At 39.1% G+C, this 6,485-nt stretch overlaps 1 long non-coding RNA gene across 2 annotated transcripts; it reads left to right on the top strand.

The window, feature by feature from the left end:
* Positions 1-4,288: 4,288 nt before the first annotated feature.
* On the top strand, positions 4,289-6,182 carry LOC130976598 (uncharacterized). Of its 2 annotated transcripts, none has more exons than XR_009084715.1 (4): positions 4,289-4,344; positions 4,846-4,907; positions 5,401-5,531; positions 5,964-6,182. It is a non-coding gene; the product is annotated as an uncharacterized LOC130976598 (long non-coding RNA). The 2 variants fall into 2 exon arrangements; XR_009084716.1 differs by lacking the exon at positions 5,964-6,182 and adding an exon at positions 5,656-5,857.
* The last annotated feature ends 303 nt before the right edge of the window (positions 6,183-6,485 follow it).

Here is a 6,485-nt window from a genome sequence, read left to right as displayed (position 1 = left end):
TTTTTTCACCAAGACGACGTTGGCTAGCCATAGTGGGTATTTGACTTCTCTTATGAATCTTGCTTCCAGTAGTGCTTGTACTTGTTCTTCCACAACCTGGGATCGCTCTGGCCTAAGTTTTCTTCGTCTCTGCTGTACCGGCCGAGATCCTGGGTAGACCGCCAACTTATGACTCATTAGCTTAGGGTCTATTCCTGGCATGTCTGCGGCTTTCCACGCGAAGAGATGAACATTATCTTGTAAGAATTGTATTAGTAATTCTTTTGAATCTTCTCTTAGGATTGTGCCAATATTAGTTGTTTTTTCTGAAGTATCCCCGATCTGAATCTTCTCTATCTCACCTTCTGGCTGTGGACGAAGCTTTTCTCGTCGTTGGACTCCGCCCAGCTCGATTTGTATGGAACTCTTCTCCTCCGCCTCTGAGGTTTAGGCTTTCGTTATAACAGCGACGTGCCATCTTTTGATCTGCTTTTATCGTGGCTATTCCTTTCGTAGTGGGGAATTTCATACATTGATGTGGGGTCGAGACTATTGCGCCAAGTTGGTTGAGTGTTGTCCAACCTATGAGAGCATTGTAAGCTGAACTTACATCGACCACGATGTAGTCTATTTTGAGGGTCCTGGATTGGTTCCCTTTTCTGAAGGTTGTATGTAGTGGTATGTATCCCAGTGGCTGAACCGGGGTATCTCCTAGTCCGAACAGACTGTTTGGATATGCTTTAAGTTCTTTTTCTTCTAAGCCGAGTTTATCGAAGGCTGTTTTGAATAAGATGTCGGCGGAACTCCCTTGGTCTATTAAGGTGCGGTGTAGATTGGTGTTTGCCAATATGATGGTGATGACCATGGGATCGTCGTGTCCTGAGATGATGCCGGAGGCGTCCTCTTTAGTGAATGTTATTGCTGGGATGTTAAGTGCTTCCTCCTTTCCCTCGACATGATATACTTCTTTGAGATATCTTTTGCGAGATGATTTGGAGATCCCACCTCCTGCGAGTCTGCTATGTATCATGTGGACATGTCTCTCTGGTGTCCGAGGTGATCGTTCGGTTCGTTCCGTATCTTCATCCCTTCGTCTCTTTCTTTGATCATCATCTCGGGTGGCCAGAAATCGATCTAATTTTCCTTCTCTCACCAATTTTTCTATGATATTTTTTAAGTCGAAGCATTCATTTGTGGAGTGTCCTCGGACTCGATGGTATTCACAGTATTCCTTCCGGTTTCCTCCTCCCCTTTTGCCTTTGAGTGGCCGTGCTGGGGGAATTTTTTCTGTATGGCAGACTTCTTTGTATATCTCAACCAGGGATGCCCTGAGAGGAGTGTAATTGTGGTATTTTTTGATTTTCTCCCCTTGTCGATCTTCTTTTCTCTTGGATTCCTTGTCTTTGTCTCGGTAGGAGGCCCCCGATTTTGAGGTCTCTCCTAACCGAGCGTTTTCTTCCATGTTGATATATTTTTCTGCTCGTTCCTGTACTTCGTCTAAGGAGATCGGGTACTTTTTTTATATAGACTGGCTAAAAGGTCCCTCTCGTAGGCCGTTGATCAGTCCCATGATGGCGGCCTCTGTTGGTAAACTTTGTATGTCCATGCACGTTTTGTTGAATCTCTCCATGTAGTTGCGAAGGCTCTCCCGATCTTCTTGTTTGATCCCTAGTAAGCTGGGGGCGTGCTTGGCCTTATCTTTCTGAATGGAGAATCTGGCTAGGAATTTTTTAGCTAGGTCATCAAAGCTTGAGATGGACTTTGGGGGTAGGTTGTCGAACCATCGGATTGCTGTCTTTGTGAGAGTTGTTGGAAAGGCTTTACAGCGAATAGCATCTGGGGCATCGGTAAGGTACATTCTGCTTCTGAAGTTGCTGAGGTGGTGGTTGGGGTCCGTGGTGCCATCATACAGGGTCATATCCGGGAGTTTGAAGTCTTTTGGAATTTTGGTTTTCATGATTTCCCTGGTGAACGGGTCTTGCTCTTTGCATGAATTTTCTTCGAGATTGGCCCGAGGGGCTTTTAATTTAAGATCGGCTTCCAATTGCTGTAGTTTTTCTTCCAATTCTCGATGTCGCTGCACCTCTCTTTGTAGATCTTTTCCGATTTCTCGTTGTTGTTGGGTTTCTTTTTCAAGTTGTTTTAGGCGATCTAGGAGCGCTTCTATTGCCCCCGAATTTGGTGAGTCTTTGTCCTTGTTGGTTTCCGGGGTATCTTGCAGCGTGACATCCGCGTTCTTGTGCGGTGTTCTATCTTTCAGACCTGAATCGTGGTCGTTGTCATGGTCGTCCGCCATGGTGATGGGATGACTTCTAGGTCCCCGGCAACGGCGCCAATGTTCCGAGGGTTACCTGAAACTGGAGGTCGATCTCGGACGAGATCTTCTGTACTGGTCGTAGCTGGTGTGTCCGGCAGGTGGATGACAGCCGGAGCTGGTACGTCCGACTTGTTGGACTGATGGTGCTGCTGATCCTCTGTCACCGAAGGGTGGGGGGTACCTGCAAGGGACTCCGATGCTTAAGTTAGCAAGGGTATTAAGCAGGTTTTATGTAGAATCAGAGTATGAGTTATACCTGGGTGCTCCAGCGTATTTATAATGATGAGATGTGACCTTTTGGATAAGATAAGTTAGTTATCTTATCTTATCTTTATCTTTGAGTTGAGGTCAGCGTATCTTCAATGAAACCGCCTTTATCTCTATAGGCTTGGGTTGCCCTAGGATTTGGGTCGTGTTCCTCTGTTTGGGCCCTTTACTGGGCTCTCCTGTCGATTTGGCCAAGCTCTTTGAGAAGAGGTCGGCTAGTCGGACCTAAGGAGGTCGGTCGCTTTTATCGCCAATCATCCCGGGTCGGGTAACTCGACCCAGGGTATGAACACCTACCTTGATTTGCTGCTCCAAATCCGGTTACACTTTGAAGTGTTCTTAAAGCACTTTTTTCCTCCTAAAACACATCAAGAACAACTTTGAATCCATAAAACCTCAACTGACCAAACCTTAATCAACATGTTAAAAAGGGATTCCTCACCTTAAACATGCTGGGAATTGAAGATTCTTGGTTCACAAATCAAGCTAAGCAAGAGATCTAAGGAAGAACATCAAGAAAATACATGTTTTAAGCATGCTTCCTTGAAAACCGAATTCAAAGGGGAAAGGGACAGCCATCTAACCTTATTTCCAGTCCTGATAAGTTACATGGTTATGTAGAGAAAGAAGAGAGGATCATTTTGGTGTAATCAAAGTTTTTATTTGAGTTTTAGTTCAGAAGAAATCAAGCTTTGAAGATTTAGAACTAAGAATTTTTCTCCCTTAGAAATTTCGGCCACAAGGAGTAAATGAACCAGCCTTAGGGGTTTTTTGGGGTGTAGGGTGAGTTGTGATTGGTTGGCTTGGAGGTGGATTAAAATAATATTAAAATATCTCTGGTGTATAACTACTAAAACTAGATGTATCGAAATACTTGTAAAAACATCTCTAAATTTTTTTCTGAGCTACTAGCATAAATGACGCTAGAAACATTTTTATTATGAGAATAGAACATATATGATGAGGCCTTAGCATTGCTAAAGTCATCAGAGAGTGCTGGTGCTAAGCTGCACCAGTAAATTGTGAACCCGGTTAAACCGATTTCCTGTTTTTAACTAAAACAGACCAAGTAACATTATAATATCATTCAAGCAGCTTCTAATACTAATATAATGATAATATTGTACTATTATTTCTCTTTTCTCATGAATCGAGTCCAGTTCGTCAAACTGAGACTATTTATGAAAACCAAAATCAAAACTCCTAACCGATACGGTTCAAAAACTAAGTTCTTCGCGATTGCGTTGTCAAGCTTGCCCAAAAGAGGTTCTAGCTTAAAGATGACATAATGACAATGAGGATTGAGATGTTTGATGATATATCAGAGGTGTTCTCTTTACTGATCTTCCGGAAAAATTCATACCTTCAGAAAAGATCTCGCATACTCAAAAATCGGGGTTGTTACAAGCAAAAATATAGTTGATTCATGTAAAAAGTTATAGCTTTTAATATTGAATTGAATATGTCTCCGTGATGGATAAAAAAGAAATTAGAATTAACTGAGAAATGATGCCATAGGGGAACTTGACTTTGGAAAAGGACCACAGAAGAAATTGGCAATAATGAATGGGAAGTATTATTATTATTATTTTTATTTCCTTTTTCATGCTACCTATCTTTTTCTAATGCAGTTAGCAACAATCTCACCTGTCTTCTTCTTTAGAATGTTTCTCTTTGGAAAGATACAAATTTGCATTGGGATACAATTTTGCTTTTGGCTTCTCCCGACATTTTTTTCATACAAGTTATTTTCATAATTTGGAATTGTGAGTGCTGTGAAAGTAAGTCCAGTATGAAACTTATTTCGTTTCTTATTTCTTCAATTATAATAATAATAAATTTTACTTAAGATTTGGTCGGGTAAATGTTTTATTTTTAAAAATTTGTTTTTAAAATATAACTTTTAATTATCAAGTATGTATATAACTCAGTTTTATTTTAAATATTTAAAATAAATTTAATTTTATTCTTTTAATTAATACCTCTTTTGTTCATATGTAACTTTTGTTCATTAGATATCTCTTTTGTTCATGGATGATGATTCATATGTAACTTTTGTTCATGGGATACGGGAGAATAGTTCATTGTTTAGATATACGACAATCTCACTTTTAGATAATTTATACCTCAGTCGATAAGCTTTTTTTGCCTTATAACTTGCAATTCAGTTTAGGCTGATGCCTATCTACAGCTACACTCATAGATGCCAAGTTAAAAATGGAAGCTTTGGCAATTCTGTATCCTATGACCATACACATTTTCTTAGATTTGTGCTTCTGTAGGTATCCATCATATTGTGGATCAAATATATGGCCCAGCAGTACACTACCAGAAATTGAAGTGGGTATGGCCTGAAGCCCGAACAGATTTTGCATTTATAGTCTTTGTTTTCTGATACCTAGGTTTATAGGTTGATGTGTTCATATAAATTTTCCTTTCCTGTGATTTTATCTGAATGAATGCATAGATGATTTGCAGAATATAAGTTGTGTACATGCAACAAGCAACTTATGTATTCGCATTTGTTTTTATTTATCTTTTGCAGTTATTTTTTTTATGGGTGTATGGCTCCTTTTAAATATAAAGCAGAGGTATCTTCTTTGGATAATTTCTTAATTTCTAAATAGTATTAAGTGGTGCTCATTTTATTTTATTTATCAAATTAAGTGGTTGTTATAATTCATTTGGTTCAAAACAAGGATATTATGGTTTTTCTAAATTGAGAGTCTACTAATTGTGATGGATATTTATGGATATTTGTAGATATTTATGTTCAAAAAATATTTATGGTTATGAGGATTATGTTGCTGAATTTCTTTTATTAATGATATTGACAGGAATCAACAATTGGGGCAGCATTCTGTTTCCATTTTCATGCCCTGAGGTGGTGAGTTGCGGGTGCCTCCTATTTACATAAATTTGGGGATTCCATTAGTTTCTTCTGCACTACTCCACTCCTCTTCTAACGGTGAGTTAATTTTCCTTTTTAATTTTCATTTTTCTTACTCAACTTCCTTGAATACCATCTATTTATCTAACCAATACAACACCTACCCAAGAATAATTTCCAATTTTTCCAATGTTTTTTCCAGTGAAAACCACTCTTTCCTGTCCTCAGACTTTGAAGCAATTGCAGAAGTTTTGATTTTGGAAAATGGGTGGAATTCTGTAACGATCCTAGTTTTTGAAAATCAAATAATTAGTTATTTGTAATTTATTTTATTTGTTGATAATTTTATTTTAAGAAAATTATTTTACTAAAGGTAATTAAATGGAGTTTCGTCATAATTGGAGTTTAAATTAATTAAAATTTTTATATAATCTTTATTGAATATCTCGTATAATTAAAATTATAATTTTGGTAATTGAAAAATAAATAAGAATTGTGTTCATATCCTAGGTTGAGCTCTCCGACCCGGGATGTTCTACAGACAAAGCGACCGACCTCTTTAAGGTCAGGAGGACCCGACCTCTTCTCAAAGAGGTCGGCCAAATCACAAGAAGGCTCAATAGAGGGCCCAAACGGAGGAACATGCCCCAAATCCTAAGGCAGCCCAAGCCTACAGAGAGAAGGGCGGTTCCCTTGAAGATAAGATGACCTCAATTAAAGATAAAGATAAAGATAAAGATAAAGATAACTAACTTATCTTATCTAAGAAGGTCACTCTTTGCCATTATAAATACACTAGAGCACCCAGATATAACTCATACTCTGATTCTACTCAATACCTGCTTAATACCCTTGCTAACTTAAGCATCGGAGTCCCTTGCAGGTACCCCCACCCTCTGGGAACGAAGGATCAGCACCACCACCGTGTCCAACAAGTCGGACACAGCGGCTCCAGCCACCATCAACAGGTCAGATACAACAACTCCGACCAAGTACCGAAGATCTCGTCCAAGATCGACCTACAGTTTCAGG

This window comes from Arachis stenosperma, chromosome 4, assembly GCF_014773155.1.
Source record: "Arachis stenosperma cultivar V10309 chromosome 4, arast.V10309.gnm1.PFL2, whole genome shotgun sequence".
NCBI lineage: Eukaryota > Viridiplantae > Streptophyta > Magnoliopsida > Fabales > Fabaceae > Arachis > Arachis stenosperma.
This window is presented reverse-complemented; position numbering and strand designations above follow the sequence as displayed.